Here is an 18,670-nt window from a genome sequence, read left to right on the forward strand (position 1 = left end):
ATTAATAAAAGCAGCAAATGGGCAACTGACATATAGCAGGTAAAGGTTCACTTATGATCAAAGTCAGGCTTAGGTGGTATAGATCTCATCACAGTAGTGAGCTGGATTCCAGTCCAGGATAAAGTGATGGGCATGGCTTGCTGTGGCTACAGCCTAAGAGTATGACCTGGACCATGCATTTGCAGCAGTTTATTATAGGTATGGAGGAAACATACCTATAGTCAATTGCAACCAACCTGTAGTGTTTTGTGTTTTGTGGAGGAAGCCTATTTATTAATATATAGAGACACATAGGGAACTTTTATATTAGGTCTCAGTTGCCTCTGGTCTGTGGTCTGGCAAAATGCTGGCATTTATTAGCCCGGTGAACACATTTTACAAACATTGCCCTGGCTGCTATGGTTCTAACCCTTCACCAATCATAAAAATGAATAAATAAATATATAAAAACTGTCCGCAGTTGGGCTTCAATTCATTATTTCAAGATAGGAAGTACCTGGCAGTTGATAAATTCTTCCTAAACAAAACACATTTTTGTAGAATAAACATCAACAAGAAAAGACAGCAAACAATGAATGTTCTGCTTCTAATAACTGAATTCAATCTACTTTCTGGAATAAGTCAGAAAATATGCAGTAATATGATAATACACCAGGTATCCATGGGAGTTTTATGGAGATATTTGGATGTCCCTCAGTCAACACAGTGATCTGGGGTGCAGGGAATGCGGCAGTTCAATATTGTAGAGGTGTGCTACTTCATCGGGTGAATTCACATCTAACATTCAAGTGTTAGTAATGGCTAAATATAACTATTCTCAAAAATGTTCCCTCCTACTTCTCCTGCATACCCTGTATAGAAAGACCTGTGTACTTACTGCTTTTTAACCTGGTCCAGTCACATGATGCTGCAGCTATGGCTCCTTGTAAGGGAGCACTCAACAAGGGCTGTGAATTTTTGGAGCCATGATGTCACCCGTAGGCTCCCATGGCCCATCTGTGGGTGGTGTCTTTGCTTGTTTTCCCCTGCAGTAGCCGTTCACTGATACTGGGGAGCCAAAGCTGCAGGATCAAGTGACTGGACCAGAATAAAAACAGTAAGTACAAACATCTTTTTTTAAACAAGGTATACAGGATAGGTAGGAGGAGGGGGAAAGGAACATTTTTAAGAATAGCTCTAGTTGGCTTTATATGCCACTTTTAGGTTCCCATTTTGACATATCCTTGGGATAGTTCTTATAGGGAGATATCTTTAACAGGGCAGTAAAACCAAGCCAAACGTTCTAACCCTTTTATCCACAACTAAAAATTGTTTAGGGTGGAGTTCCACAATAAAGTGCATGTATAGTTAAAACTGTGTTTATTTTCAGTTGAAGTAGGGAAGGTTTACAACCCCTGGCAAGTGTTAACTGCTGTCTGTGTACCCACTGGGTAGATTCACCACTCTATTTGTCTTGATGACCTTTGTCACCAAGATGGAATGATGATTTTTGTCACCAAGATGGAAAGTGATAAGACGGAAAATATTATTATATAAAAAAATCAGTTCACAAAGTCTCTTGGGAAAAAGAATCCAATAGACTTCCAGAGAAAAGCTACTTCCACCGTGATCCACCACCACCAAGAGATCGAATTCTGCTTACCAGATATTATTGACTTTCAAGAATATAACCTGCATTAAGGAAAAATTTCCATGCTAGCCATCCTCACCATTGCCCTGGAACGTGACTCTCTCAAAGGCCACTTTCTTTCCTCCCAGATAACTCTTCAGTACAATCCACCACAACGAATCAGTGCATGCAGATAAGTACCCAAAACAAGAGAATCATATACTCCAAATAGTATGAAAACTTCATACATTTATTTTAAAACCAATTAAAAATTAACCCACAATCCAGATTGTTGTTTGATGATCCTCTGACACTTCTCCATTGTGAATGTGTAATGTGATTACTTATGCTGGGGACTTTTGATGACATGTCCCCCTCCAACATATATGCTTCTGAGATCCTATAACTGGCACTTTTGTTTACCACACTTGGGTGTTGCCTAGTCGAGGTTGTTTAGTTGGCAAGGATGTTGAGTGGTTCACTCAACATCAAAATCATAATAGCATTTAAGCACATAAATGATCCCTATTTAAAACCTAAATATCATTTACTGTTCCAATCTTGTGTGCCAGTGATGCAGTAGATTTTACAGATGACAGTGCAGCTCTACTGCCCCCCCAAGTCAGTGCAACTCTACAGCCTCCCACTCCATGTCATCGTTCACATTGATAACATCTCTCATTAGCAACTCTCAGCAAATAATGATTTTCCATTCTGTTGGGAAAACTGTTCAATATTTAGCTGTTTATCATTTGCTTTTTATAGATGAAAAAAATCTGTCATTAGTTTGTTGAATCTTCATTGTATGGCACGACACATTCTACCTGCAACCAGCCTTCGGCCTAAAAGAGGGTTAGTAGGTGTGGACAGATAACGGGAAGAGGGAAATGGGTTTTGGAAGAGCTGTGAGCTATCATAAAAGATTTGCAGATGATGCACCCAACATTTAGTATAATAGAAATGTAAAAAACAATTCTAATTATGTCTGCCTTTAGAGATCAAGCATACCCAAGCCCACCCAAACACAAACACCCTATCATACCCCCCATGCGCTTTTGCTATCACATTACAACACTATTCTTGCAAAGATTAACACAAGAATACTTTACTGGAAGTAGTAATGCTTAGAAAGAAAAAGGGATTGTCTCCAAACTGTATTCCTGCATTGTCACTCTGTCCTATACACTCCTGGTGCAACCTACTTGTGGCTATACTGATACACATTGTACAAGCTTGGCTCACTGTGGTCACTAAGGGACGTTGGTCCGACACTAGAGCAACTGCTTGTACATGGAAATAGGCTGAAGATCAGCAGCACTGTGATGCAAAAATTGATAAAATTAGTATTTAAAAGAAAAAAAAAACAGAAAAAAACTAAAGCGCAGTGTTTTAGCAAACTGTTCAGTCAGACTAGGTTCACATTGCTGCAATCTGATTTTGACTTGACTTTCAGTGTGATTATGTAGTGCAACTTGAATGCAACTTTGATGCTACTTTGAAGTGGTTTGCGTATTCTAAAGTAGCCTCAACCCCGGGGTGCCTTGAGGTTTCTTCAGGGGTGCCTTGGCAAAATGTCTAAAAATTGCCCAAAACCTGTATACAAGCCAGCGGGTGGAACAAGCCTGCCTTTTATTTACACAAAGTTGCAGGTTTTCATTGCGCACCATTTATGTCCTTCTTGCTGCCGGTGTCCTGACAACCAATGACATCACCAGTTGATAAGGAGGACGTCAGCTGCCTGCACAGCATACTAGTTTGACCCTCCCCTGCCCCTCTCCATCAGTGCTGGGGTCACATTAGCTCAGTGATGGAGAAAAACTGAGGGAGAAGAGAAACATTGGAATACTACTCAGTACCAGTGTGCAAAAGTGTATTTGCTTTGGAAGAATAAATCACCTCTAATGTTGGGTGTCCTACATGTGTGGATGTTGCTGCATTATATAAAACTATTAGAATAGTTTTTCACATTTTAGAATGAGGCGCCCTTTTAATATTATGGACAGTCTTGAGGCATCCCATTCTAAAATGGGGTGCCTCAAGACTGTCCATTAGTTTAAAGGGTGCCTCAGGACTGTTCATAATTTTAAAGAGTGCCTTGGCTGAAAAAAGGTTGAGAAACACTGTTCTAAAGGATAGATAGTGGTTATGGTGCACTAGTATTGAGTCAGCATATGTATAAAGCATTTGTGTATAAAGTTCAACAGGAAAGACGTAAAGTCCTCAAATGGAAGCTCCAGGGTGAAGTCTTTCTGACCTCCAAACACTGTGCAGCGCCTCTATGAGACTAAAGAATCTCTAAGAGTGCTAAAAAAGGTAAACAGGCAAATGGTGTAATCTGAGTGTAGTAAACAAGGTACATTTATTAGTAAAAATAGCTAATTACCAACTCACAAATAGCCAGTAAAGGTTCACTTATCAAAGTCAAGCTTGGGTGGTGTAGATCTCATTTCAGTAGTGAGCCAGATTCCAGTCCATGAATAATTGTTCAGGACTTGTCAGCCGGGTATAACTATAAGGCTAAGAGAACACCAGAGGGCGCCAGGCTAAGTGCAGCATATAAAGGCATAGTAAACACACACACAGTAGACAACTATCAAATATGTGGAAGAATCAGTACATATCAAAAAGTCAAGGTCCACAGCACCATAGTATCTGTATAAGGTGTGTCCTGTCCCAAATTTTCCCAGTTTGGCAGTTATTTTGTTGGTAAATCTAGATGCTGATGGAATCGGAAAGCAAGAAGTAGCTGGTGAGGCCAGTGGAGTGCACAGCAGACAGGAAGTGACAGCACTTCTTGAAATATCACTAAGAGGGAGTGGCAACAAGTTTTGAGGTTGCCCAGCCTCTTTCTCAAGCCACAACTTGAGAAAGTCATGGTATAGACTACCGTATTTTTCGCTGCATAAGACGCACCTTTTTCCCCCCAAAAAAGGGGGGGAAATATCAGTACGTCTTATGGAGCGAATATGGAGCGGCCCGGTCCGGTATTCCCACCACCGCCGCCGTGTGAGAATACCGGGCCGGCCGCTCGTCTCTTCTTTGCAGCAGAACCTTACCTGTTCCTCTGTCCAGCGCTGTAGAGTCTTCCCACGCCGGCATCTGTAGTGTGGGCTCTCGGCTGTGACAGCCGGGTGCCCAGTGCGCATGCACGAGAAGCGCTGTGCTTTGTGAATGGTACGGCGTCTTCTGGGACACATGACAGGTCCCAGAAGATACCGGACCAATCACAAAGCGCAGCGCTTCTCGCACATGTGCACTGTCAGCCGGGTGCTCACACTAAAGGGAAGACAACTCCGCGGACGTGGGAGTGGGTACCTGTCAAATTCAGGTACCCGCTCCCCCTCCCTCCCCAGTCTCTTGTTCATCCCCTGTAGTGTCTGCAGTCGCTGGTCATCTCCTGTACTGTCTGCAGTCTCTGGTCATCTCCTGTACTGTCTGCAGTCTCTGGTCATCCCCTGCACTGTCCGCAGTCTCTGGTCATCCCCTGCACTGTCCGCAGTCTCTGGTACTCTCCTATACTGTCCACAGTCTCTTGGTCATCCCCTATACTGTGCGTAGTCTCTGGTCATCCCCTATACTGTCCACAGTCTCTGCTCATCTCCTATACTGTCCGCAGTCTCTGGTCATCTCCTGTACTGTCCACAGTCTCTGCTCATCTCCTGTACTGTCCGCAGTCTCTGGTCATCTCCTGTACTGTCCGCAGTCTCTGGTCATCCCCTGTACTGTGTCCGCAGTCTCTGCTCATCTCCTGTACTGTCCGCAGTCTCTGGTCATCTTCTGTACTGTCCGCAGTCTCTGGTCATCTTCTGTACTGTCCGCAGTCTCTGGTCATCTCCTGTACTGTGTCCGCAGTCTCTGGTCATCTCCTGTACTGTGTCTGCAGTCTCTGGTCATCTCCTGTACTGTGTCTGCAGTCTCTGGTCATCTCCTGTACTGTGACTGCAGTCTCTGGTCATCTCCTGTACTGTGTCCGCAGTCTCTGGTCATCTCCTGTACTGTCCGTAGTCTCTGGTCATCTCCTGTACTATGTCTGCAGTCTCTGGTCGTCTCCTGTACTGTCCGTAGTCTCTGATCATCTCCTGTACTGTGTCCGCAGTCTCTGGTCATCTCCTGTACTGTGTCCGCAGTCTCTGGTCATCTCCTGTACTATGTCTGCAGTCTCTGGTCATTTCCTGTACTGTGTCCGCAGTCTCTGGTCATCTCCTGTACTGTGTCTGCAGTCTCTGGTCATCTCCTGTACTGTGTCTGCAGTCTCTGGTCATCTCCTGTACTGTGTCTGCAGTCCATTGGTTCAGAATATTATTTTTCTTGTTTTCCGCCTCTAAAACCTAGGTGCGTCTTATGGAGCGAAAAATATGGTACTTTAAATTCGTACTAAACTCTCTCTCTCTCTCTCTCTCTCTCTCTCTCTCTCTCATTATTCTGTCTTTCATCATTCATTCTCTCCCTTTCTCTCTTTCTATATATACATTTTTTTTAGGTATGCATTCTTAACATAAAAGTCCCTTCTGTTGCTCTCAGCCTCCTCCGAATCTCCATATTCTATATTTTATTTTTTTTGCTGCTGTGATCTGACTTCATGTTATCAGGTGGCCACATTTGTTCTACTTGGCCCACTGTATGTAGAGACATCACCGGGACTGGGACTTGTATTGTGCATAGAGCAGTTCATATGACCACAACTAACATGCACTGCTTGTTACAAACAAATGGAAGGAAGAGGGGAAAAAGAGAGGTTTGGGAGCTCACAAGGACATTACAAGAAGGCAGAAAAACACAGTAAGAAACAATTTAATGAAAAATAGAATACAGGGCAATTAAATAGTGGATATGTTTGGATTACTTTTGAATAAGGATATCATTTAGGGTCACCAATGGAAATTGGTATATTAGTGTATTCGAGTTACTACAACTAGTAACTAAAGAAATCTTCATTCACATTGAATATTCCAAACATCTAGCAAGTGTTGACAATAACCTTTTCTCCTTCATTAAGTTACACTGACACATAATCAGAATATAATGATCTCACAGCCATAAAAGCCATTTCAATTATCAACCTCATAAAGCGGAAGTAAAATATGACATTCCAATCTTTTCGTTGTCCTACCTATAAAAAGTTGTTTGTTGATAGAGGCACTTGGTGAGTTTTAAGTACAAAAACAAAATCCTGAATTTTATGTGAGAGAAAGTTAAGCGTTTTGCATGAATCACTTCATCACAATTCCAGTTTTATCTTAGCAAAAAAAAAAACTAGCATTCAAGAAAGAATTTTAAGTGGGTTAAAGAGCTGATAAAATTTGAACGGCTGCTTACATACTGTATGTTGAATACAATATTTTATTAACATGCTGTGCATGAAAGCATGCCATTTTAAAAATTCAAAATGTGAATGGCCATGTTCACTAGCCCCAGGAGAGTAGTATTTTGTCCCATGTTGCTAGGTGCTTTCTAACCCTAGTAATGAGGTCCAGCACTCTTCACCTGCCGCTGCCATTCAAACAACAGCTATTAAGGTGACAACTGATTCATAACTGCAGCTTGTCTCAGCTGTCAACACTTTCCCAAGACAAGCAATGGCAAGAGGAATGTGGAGGGAGGAGGGACATGTCAACCTCTGCATTCCTCTTGCCCTTGCTTGTTTCTGGAAAGTGCTCACAGCCTAGACAGGCTGCAGCTATCAATCAGCCATCTCCTTCATTGCTGTTGTCAGGTCGGCCACAGCACGAAAGGGAAGGGAAGAAGGTCGTACCTCATAACTAGGGTTAGAAAGCACCTAGGAACATGGGACAAAATGTAATATATGTACTTTGTTCCATAGGGGACAGACCTGTGAAATACAAATGATATTTATAGATTTTCTTTAACTCTTTCCAGCTGGCAGGAGCTATCCTTTAAAAGTTTGTAACGCCAGAGACATTACATATGCTTCCAGTCATGCATCACTCTGATTGTCCTGCCCCACCAGCTCCTGATTGAAAACAGTAAACATGTACAAGTATGGTAGGTGTTAAGGGGTTAAACAGGGTGATCAATATTTTGCTATAATTCCAATGGAGCTCAGGCACACCTCTTCAGAATACCCCAAACTGTGCAAAATAAAGAAAAGGGGTACATGACTTGGGTGGGCTGCTGGAAAAAACAAGGTAGGGTTCTGTGATCAAGCCCTGATGGGCGGGGCAAACGCATCAGAGGGTGTGGCCGGTGTGATGGCTGAGGCCATCCTCTACACAGGGAACTGCACAGGTGGTGAGAGCGGAGTCTCCCCTTCTTCTCCTTCTATGTAAGCGACTAAACTGAAACCGGGACACTGCTCCCCTGCATCTGCCAGTGAGGTGATTTCTCCAACATTCAGCTTCTGAATGGTGCCACGATGTCACATGCTTCAGTAGAGGTAGGGTTAATGTTACATGGAATAGGATTGGTCAGTTTAGAAGAAAGGGGTTGGGTTTGGAAGCATAGAGAGAAAGAATGCTAGCAAGGTCGTCCATTTTTCAGCTGAGAAGTCAGTCCCTCTCTCCCACCCTTGGTTCAAATTATTGAGAGTTGGAGTAGAATAGCGGGACAAGGTATGAAGTTAATTAGGTATGAGTGCGGCAAATGAAGAGTTTCATACATTCGTTAGTTTTTCATACATCCTTGAAACATCACTAAGGGGGTGTGGCAACAGGTTTCGAGGCTACCCTGCCTCTTTCTCAAGCCAAAACATGAGAAGGTTATGGTATAGACTACTTTAAAGTTGTACTAAATTCTGAGTAAAAAATAAATAAATAAATAAATATATATAATTATTATTATACAGGATTTATTTAGCGCCAACAGTTTGCTCAGTGCTTTACAATATAATGGGAGACAATACAGCAACAATACAGTTCAATACAAGAGGGTTATCAGGGTTGCTTCTTGGAGCTTACAATCTAAGAGGAAGGGGCTGTTAATAGCTGAGGGCAGGATAGGCTTCCCTGATGAGATAGGTTTTCAGAGATCGCCTAAAAGTGGGCAGAGTAGGCGATAGTCTGATAGATTGAGGAAGAGAGTTCCAAAGGATGGTGGAGGCTCTGGAGAAGTCCTGGAGACAAGCATGGGAGGAGGAGACAAGGGAGCTAGAGCAGGAGGTCGTGGGAGGAGCGGAGAGGACAGTTTGGGTGATATTTGGAGACAAGATTGGTGATGTAATTTGCGGCAGAGTTATAAATGGCTTTATATGTGATTATTAATGTTTTTAATTTTTTTCGTTGGGCAATGGGAAGCCAGTGGAGGGATTGGCAGATATGCAATGGTTAGTAAAGTGGATGAGTCTGGCAGCAGCATTCATGATAGACTGAAGAGGGGATAGCCTGTGAATAGGTAGGCCAATGAGAAGGGAGTTACAATAGTCCCTTTCTCCGGATCTCCATATTCTTTTTTTTCTGCTGTGATCTGACTTCATGTTATCGGGTGGCCACATTTGTTCTACTTGGCCCACTGTATGTAGGGACATAGCTGCCTTCTCTTGTTCACTCCCAAGTGAATTGTGCATAGAGCAGTGCACATGACCAACTAACATGCACTGCTTGTTACAAACAAATGGAAGGAAGAGGGGAAAAAGAGAGGTTCAGGAGCTCAAAAGGACATTAAAAGAAGGCAGAAAAACATAATAAGAAACAATTTCATGAAAAAAGGAATACAGGGCGATTAAATAGTGGATATGTATGGATTACTTTTGAATAAGGATATCATTTAGGGTCACCAATGGAAATTGGTATATTAGTGTATCTGAGTTACTACAACTAGTGACTAAAGAAATCTTCATTCACATTGAATATTCCAAACATTTTTCAGCTGAGAAGTCAATCCCTCTCTCCCACCCCTGGTTCAAATTACTGAGAGTTGGAATAGAATAGCGGGACAAGGCATAAAGTTAAATAGGTATGAGTGCAGCAAATGAAGAATTTTATACATTTGTTAGTTTTTTGTTCAACCAGCAGGATTTGGAGTCCTGGGATGATGTGAAAGAGCTCAATAGTTCATATTGGCCTGCCTTCAATTACATTCTTAGCCCTGGTTCACACGGATCCGGCTTGGAGGTCGCACTACTTCAGCGCAATTTCAAAGCCACCGATCAATGCAACTTCATGTGTGGCTTGCCGACATCTGTGTGACTTCGTTACACAGATGTCAATGCAAGCTGCATATGAAATCGCACAAAAATAATGCAGGAACCCTTTTGAAAGTCACTGCAGCTTGAGTCGCACCAGTTTGAATGGTTTCATAGCAGCAAATAGGGTCAGACATGTTATGTGACTTTGATTTGTTAAGTTGCATTATAAGTCGCACCAGCTAAAGTTTATGTGAACCCAGCAATTAACTTTTCCTATTTGTTCCCTTTCGGTCTGTTCAAGTATAACTAAAGGCAAAACTTTTTGGGTTTTTTTTGGATAGAGTGGAGAGGGATTAGCAACACCTGTCAGGTATTGCTGTTTGTGCCCCGTTAAGGAGATTCACCCTCATTCACCCCTATCATTGAAAGTGAAAGTAAAAGAAAACCCCAAATTTTGGGTTGTCCCCAAAAAAGTAACAGAGGAGATTTCTTCCAATGGGGCCACTATTTCTGGAGACATGGGGGTCCCCAAGGAATTCCCTTAATTTGCAGGGATTGCCTCTCAGTTTCTGTTTTGGCTATGGAACAGGAAGTGAAGGGAAATCTCCACAATGGGACAAATATGGCAAGGAATAAACCGACAGGGGGTATAGCCCTCCCTTGCTCTATCAAAAAACAAAAAATTGCCTATAGTTCTACTTTAAATACACAATTGAAAGGGAACGAATTAAGGATCAGGGAGGAATTTTTCCCCCTGCAGGTGCAAATGGGATCATGCTTTGCTGTTTTTTTTGCCATACTCTGGATCAACCGTGGGTGTAGGATTATAACTTTTTTTTTTTTAATGGTTGAACTGGATGGACTTTTGTCTTTTTTCAGCCAGACTAACTATGTAACAATTATCCCCCTTAGTTCTTATCTTGAACTACAGAATAATTAGGTTGTAGAGATGATGACGATGGGAGTGGTTGAATAATTTTGCAAAAGACAACTAAGAGGGCAGACACCACTCAATCCAAAAAAATGCTGTGTTGTCAATGGCTGGCCATACATTACACAATTTTCTTTAAAAATTTCTGTAAAATCTTTAGATTTACCTTCAACTATATAGTGCAAGGGCTTGTCTGATTGGATACAAATTGAAGGTAGTGTTTAGGTTTGACCTCCTATTCTATGGTTTTTGGTACATCTAAAGGAAAATGTACGCACTGTAAATCTCAACAAAGAAGCACAGGAACCTTTTCAGAAATCGCACTGTATGATTGATGAGTCCAATTGATTTGAAAGGACACCATTGAATAAAATGAGATTTTCCTTGTCAAGTCATATCAGAAGTTGCACTAGCATGAACCAGCACATAAAGCACTAACCTATAGAAACCAATATTTTTAATCATCAGAATACAGTATATTGATTGACTTCTATGGGTCTGGGCACTTTGTGCTGCCTTTGTAATATAGCTGACATTCTGTATTCCATCTGTTGATAACTGAAATTGTTTTTGGGTCATCTGAAACTTCTTAGAATACACAGATCAGAGTGTGCTGCTGCTCAGTAGATTGAAAGAAAGAAATTGTGAAACTCTGAAATGTTAGACCGCTTTATGACATAAAACAGAAAGCAGGCAAACAGTCATTCTTCAATCCTGGATTTTGACATGAGAAGTCTTGAAAGCACAGCAGGGAATCAAATACAATTTCCTTCTAATCTGTCAGCAGCAACGTGAAGTCTAAACATCACAGATCTTGTCAAACCACCACACGCTATCTGAAAACTGATACCGGTTATCAACAGGTCAGCTCAGGAACAAAGGACAAAGGAAAATGATGCTGTACTATTAAGCATGCCACACTCACAGGGATATAGAAATATTGGCCTGACAATGTACAAACCTCCCGTAAACCATGCAACAGAGCAAAAATGATATCCCGCCCACAAAGGTCCAGCTGAGAAGTCAATATTCACCCTATATTGTTAAAGGGAATATAAAGCTTTTAGCTGTACACAGAAAAGACACTAGTCTAATGTAAGTGATCTTATCAATGTGAATTAAACTGGTTGTATTCCTCACACATGAAATATGAACAAAGCATAGTCCTCTATAGTGTGTACTTGTCTCAATTAAGATCACTAAATGTCATTCTGTCTGCTGCTTCCTTCCTCTGCTATCAGCATGAATTTACTTCTGACAAGTTTTCCTGACTCCAAAAGAAAAATGGTGACAGGGGAGGGACCTCCAGCAGACTGACAGCCTCAGCTCTATTCCTGTGTGCTGCATGAAGGGGGTGCGTCCATTCCCTCCAATCAGCTCTCAGAGCTCTCTCACTGAGTGTAACTTAAGCTCCCCACCCCCTGCTTTTCAGAACTCAGAGATCCTGTGTAAATCCTGCACTTTGAACAGATGTAGGGGAAAGACAGCTGTAGACAAACAGGTATAACTTATGTTATAGGAGGATTTGTTTCATCTCTGTGTATCACCTGAGCCCAGTCACTTCACTGGGTATTTGTGAAAATTTACAACCATTTTAACTTTTTAAAATGCCTTTGGTTTTTGTGTATAGTTTTTAACTGTATATGTAGATGGTCATATTTTTAGTGGTGCAGCAAAATTAAAATTCTGGTGCAGAAACTAAAAATTCAGGATGCACTTTACCAATACCCGAAATGGACAGTTTTTAACTTTTTTTTAATTTAATTAATGTGGCTGGCAATTTGCATGGTAGTCACTAGGGGGCGTTTTTGCATTGAAGTCAATTGGGATTCAATTGTGCATGAAAGTTTATGAAACACGATTTTGCATTAAAGCAGAGCTCCACCCAAAAGGGGAAGTTCCGCTTTAAGGACTGCTCCCCCGCTCCCCATTGAGAATTGGCACCTTTGGGGAGCGGGTACCCATATTTGACAGGTACCCGCTCCCACTTCCGGTCCGATCGCCTGGGCGATCAGAAACGGATGGGGTCCTCCCTCCCTGTAGTCTTTTGGGACATGTGACATGTCCCAGAAGACTACAGGACCAATCATGAAGCGCAGCGCTACTCGCGCATGCACAGTGGGTACCCGGCTGTGAAGCCGCAAGTTATCACAGCCGGGTGCCCACACTGAAGATGCTGGCCTCCTGGAATACAGGACAGCCGGTGAAAGGGGCTGCCGGGGACACACCGTGGGACTGAGGGACAGGTAAGTGGCTGTTTTTAAAAAATCAGCAGCTACAGATTTTGTAGCTGCTGACTTTTATTTTTTGATAGGTCGAGTGAAACTCCGCTTTAAAGTCACTAGGGGGCGTTTTTGCATTAAAGTCAATGGAGACATGACTTTGCATGAAAGACTATGAGACTTGACTTTGCATGAAAGTCTATGAGATGCGACTTTGCATGAAAATCTATGAGACGCAATTTAGCATTGAAGTCACTAGGAGGTGTTTTTGCATAAAAGTGTATGAGACGCGATTTTGCATTGAAGTCACTAGGGGGCATTTTTGCATTGACGTCAATGGGGACTTGACTTTGTATGAAAGTCTATGAGATGCGACTTTGTATGTTTCGGCACAATTGTCGGCACCTTTTTTTCTATTGGCAAAATGCTGATAACACTATTTTCAGCTGATTTGTTTCAGCCACTGATATATTGGTGCATCCCTACATATTTTGTTTATTACATATGCAGAAGCTTCTTCCTGAATTGCTATGCTAAATAGTGTTTGTGCCTTACTCCTCACAACACATATCCACCTTGATCTACAAGCAGACCAGGGATTGCCTGAATACCCAACCAGCAACTGAATCTAAAAGGATGCACTAGACCAGCAATGGGCAAACTACGGCCCGCGGGCCGTATATGGCCCGGCGGACCTTTTAATCCGGCCCGCGGAGCGTGGCAAACATTGGCTGTCAGGATGTAGGCGGGGCAGCGTGACGAACTCCTCTTCTCTCACAGTCCGCCCTGAAGACCGGAACGGCGCGGGAACACGGCGAGAGGAACTCGCGGAGCAAAGGTAAGTGAATTCACACAATATGGGGAATGAATTACTATAGGGGGGATGAATTACTATATGGGGGATGAATTACTATATGGGGGATGAATTACTATATGGGGGGTGAATTACTATGGGGGATGAATTACTATAGGGGGGGATGAATTACTATATGGGGGATGAATTACTATGGGGGATGAATTACTATATGGGGGATGAATTACTATATGGGGGATGAATTACTATGGGGGATGAATTACTATAGGGGGGATGAATTACTATATGGGGGATGAATTACTATGGGGGATGAATTACTATGGGGGATGAATTACTATATGGGGGATTAATTACTATAGGGGGGATGAATTACTATATGGGGGATGAATTACTATGGGGGATGAATTACTATGGGGGATGAATTACTATATGGGGGATGAATTACTATGGGGGATGAATTACTATATGGGGGATGAATTACTATGGGGGATGAATTACTATGGGGGATGAAATACTATATGGGGGATGAATTACTATATGGGGGATGAATTACTATGGGGGATGAATTACTATGGGGGATGAATTACTTTATGGGGGATGAATTACTATGGGGGATGAATTACTATATGGGGGATTAATTACTATGCTTACTATGGGGGAATATTACTATACTTACTATGGATGGCATGGTAGTGGCTGGGCCGGCCAGCAGCTAGTCCGGCCCCCGGGTCCAATATATGAACCCATTGCGGCCCTCAAGTCAAAAAGTTTGCCCACCCCTGCACTAGACCAAATGTAATTTTCTACCCATTTTAAATTGAGCTGAAATGGTGCTGACAGGTCCACCCATGGGTTAAAGTGATTCTAAAGGTTTATTTTTTTTAAAGAAACAAATAACAAATATGTCTATACTTCCCTACTGTGTGTAGTATGTGCTGTGTGAGGACACAGGGTTGGAGATTCCATCCCCCCCAAGACTCTTAGGAATCTCCAAAGTACAAAGCCTCACCTGGCAATACCCAGATCCAGAGAAAACTGCACAAGCCGTTTTCTCCACTCCAAATCTATACTCTGCAGCATTGCACTAAGCAGACATGCACACTCTGTGTTTTTTTCCTGGCCATTTTCATAGCAACAGAGCCTCACACTGTCACAAAACCTATGAGAACATATTGACTTTTTAAAGAGAAATTTGCACATTTTATAAGAATTTGAATAATCATGTGGGAGTCATGTATTGCAAGATGATCACACTGTATCCAGGGGCGGACTGACCATTTGGAAACTCGGGCGCTGCCCGAGGGCCTGGGGTCAGTAGGGGGCCCCATGAGATGCCCCTGGTACCTTTTTCATAGGCTTTTTTTGAGTTTGGGCAAGGACACAGGGGCCCCATGATCCCCTATTGCCTGGAGGCCCCATGAGTTTTCAGTCTGCCCCTGCACTGTATATGTGATATTTTGCACAGTGGTTATTATATGCACTTTATAAGGAGTTATGTGGGCGTTTGATTATATTGCATATGTGATATTTGTACACACACTTTATTAGGAGGATTGCACATATGTTATGCACTATATAAATTTGCAGCACTGTTTATAGTACAGAAGTATTGCGCGGCACTTTATATGTTATTGTTTTGAATTTTATTCGTTGCGTTGGGCAATGGGAGGCCAGTGAAGGGATTGGCAGAGAGTGATGGCAGATATGGAATGGTTGGTAAGGTGGATGGGTCTGGCAGCAGCATTCATGGTAGACTGAAGAGGGGATAGCCTGCGATGAGGAGGGAGTTACAACAGTCAAGGCGAGAGATAACAAGGGTGTGAATAAGTTGCTTAGTGGTTTCAGTGGTTAAAAACAGGCGTATCTTGGAGATGTTAAGGAGGTGAAGTCTACAAGATTTGGACAGTGATTGTATTTGGGGCTGAAAGGACAGATGGGAGTCTAGGATTACACCTAGTACCCTGTCATGAGAGTTGGGACTGATGGTTGTATTATTCATCTTGATGGAGAAGTCAAGGGAATGGTCATGGACTGGAGGGAATAGTATGAGCTCCGTTTTAGAAAGATTTAGTTTGAGGAAGTTGAGTGACATCCATGTTGATACCTCACTTACTGTAGTAGGTCAGTAATGCACAAGATGACTGAAGGGATGAGGTGAGGAGTAGAAAGATAGATTTGTGTGTCATCAGCATAGAGATGGTACTTGAAGCCATGGGAGTTTATCAAGTGACCAAGGGAGGAGGTGTAGATGGAGAAGAGAAGAGGTCCAAGGAAAGAACCTTGAGGGACCCCTACAGAAAGAGGAAGTGGAGAGGAGGAGACAGAGTTATAGGTAACACTAAAGGAGCGCTGCGATAGGTAGGAGGAGATCCAGGAGAGAGCAGAGTCGCAGAGGCCAAGAGAGTGGAGGTAGTGTGGAGTGGACGAGGTGGGGATGGTCAACAGTATCAAAAGCCGCAGAGGTCAAGTAGTAAGAGTACGGAGTAGTGGCCATTGGTTTTAGCAGTTAGTAAATCATTAGTGAGTTTTAGCAGGGCAGTTTCAGTGGAGTGGAGTGAGCGAAAGCCAGGCTGTAAAGGGTCAAGAAGGTTGTTGTCAGTGAGGTAGGAGCTCAGGAGCTCATTGTAGACTAAGCGTTCTAAGAGTTTAGAGGTAAATGACAGCAGGGAGATGGGTCTTAAGTTGTTCAGGATGGTGGGGTCCAGGGAGGGCTTTTTAAGTATGAGAGTGATCTATGTATACTTTTAGAGGGGATGGGAAGGTGCCAGTAGAGAGGGAGAGATTGAAGATGTGAGTGAGGGAGCAAAGAATAGAAGAAGAGGGTAACCGTAGTAGTTTTGAGGAAACAGGATCCAGGGGGCAGGTGGTGAGATGGGCTTCTGAGAAAACTTTAGTGACCTCTTCGTTAGTAGCAATGTCAAAAGCTGCTTGTACACTCACACACTTGCAGTGCCAGCCACCCCAGTGCCCCAGTGTCCCTGATCACTGCCCCACAATATCAACAATAAATAATGCAGCGAGGCCCTTTCACCTGTCCCACTGCGCACAAAGCACCCCCATACACCTTACCAATGTCCTGATCAATGTCATACCAGTGTCCTTATCACTGCCATACCCAATGGTGTATTTAGGTTTTGTGCTGCCCTAGGCAATTGGCTGCTCCCCCCACGGAGAGAACCTGACACCAACCAACACCCCCACACCCACCCAAGAAAGCCTTTCACTACCACCACCCTCCATACACCGGCCACACACCCCCACCCACCGAGAGAAAGACACCCACCTTCACAGCTCCAGACACCCCACGGAATAAGAGTCAGGTTCTGCATACACCGTTAAGCGGCCCACAGCCTCTCTCGGATCCCACCTGGTCCCCATGCCATATGTATCCCTTCTTCTGTCCCTACTTCCAGGGAGCGGTGCTGCCCCCCTGAAAAATGCCACCCTAGGCAAATGCCTTGTAAATATACCCCTGGCCATACCCCATACCAATACTCTTATCACTCCCATATCCCATACCAGAACTCTGATCACCTCCATACACCATACCAGTGCCCAGATCATCTCCATACACCTAACCAGTGCACTGATCACCTCCATACACCATACCAGCATCCTGATCGCCGTCATACCCCATACCAGCACCCTGATTACTGCCATACACCATACCAGCATCCTGATCACCGCCATACCCCATACTAGCATCCTGATCACCGCCATACCTCATACCAGCACCCTGATTACCGCCATACCCCATACCAGCATCCTGATCACCGCCATACCTCATACCAGCATCCTGAGCACCGCCATACCCCATACCAGCATCCTGAGCACCGCTATACCCCATACCAGCATCCTGATCACCCCATATGCCATACCAGCATCCTGATCACCCCATATGCCATACCAGCATCATGATCACTGCCATACCCCATATCAGCGTCCTGATCACCGCCATACCCCATACCATCACCCTGATCACTACCATACCCCGTACTAGTGTTTTGATCACCGCCATACCCTATACCAGAATCATGATCACAGCCATAACCCATACCAGCATCCTGATCACCCCCATACTCCATAACAGTGTCCTGGCTACTGCCATACCAGCGTCCTGATCAACGCCATACCCTATACCAGTGTCCTGATCACTGCCAAATATATATCTCATAGTTTGTAGACTCTATAGCTTTCACACAGACTAAATAATATAAACTGTTTTGGGTTATTTTTACTCCAAAAATGTAGCAGAATACAGTTTGGCCTAAATTTATGAAGAAAAATTATCTATTTGCAAAATTTTATAACAAAAACTAAGCAAAAAATGTTTTTTTACAAAATTTGCGGTGTTTTTTCATTTATATCGCAAAAAATAAAAAAACACAGTAGTGATCAAATACCACCAAAAGAAAGCTCTATCTGTCTCAAAAAAGGATACAAATTTAATATGGGTACAGTGTTGCATGACTGAGTAATTGTCATTCAAATTGTGATAGTGCTGCTGAAAACTGAAAATTGGCCTGGACTGGAAGGAGCTGAAAGTGTCCAGACTTGAAGTGGTTAACCACTCTGGCAAGGGTGCTTACAATGATCAGCTTTTATTCATTTATGTAAAAACCCTTACCCCAAAAGGAAAAAAAATGTTTGCTGTAACTGATTATAAAGTGTGAGTTGGAGTTTGGCTTCAATTTGTGTATCTAAATCTGCTGGTACATCAAACTCTCCCCCTCCCCCCCAAACTGACAATCTGCCTCCTGTGCTCCTTCCTCCAGAGTGGAGTCACTCTAATACAGGAGCTGTGTTACTGGCCCGATCACCAGGTAAAACAGAGGGGATAAAAGCCTAAAAAAGAAAACTAATGCAGCTGCCACATCTAATGACTGGCAAGCTGCAAAATCTAAAATTTTTGGTTTTGGGTTTAATACTGCTTTAAAGGATTGTTTAAAAGGCTAGTCCAACCAAAATGTCTGTTTTATCTAGATTCCAGAAATCTGAATCACTCATTGGCCTT

At 43.0% G+C, this 18,670-nt stretch overlaps 1 protein-coding gene across 3 annotated transcripts in view; it reads right to left on the reverse strand.

Annotated features, from left to right (window-relative positions):
- Positions 1-18,670, reverse strand: part of PARP8 (poly(ADP-ribose) polymerase family member 8) — a 365,263-nt gene that overhangs the window by 217,084 nt on the left and 129,509 nt on the right. The gene's annotated exons all lie outside the window — the stretch shown is intronic.

Source organism: Staurois parvus, unplaced genomic scaffold, assembly GCF_062004578.1.
Source record: "Staurois parvus isolate SC_StPar_1 unplaced genomic scaffold, SC_StPar_1.0 ptg000294l, whole genome shotgun sequence".
Lineage (NCBI taxonomy): Eukaryota > Metazoa > Chordata > Amphibia > Anura > Ranidae > Staurois > Staurois parvus.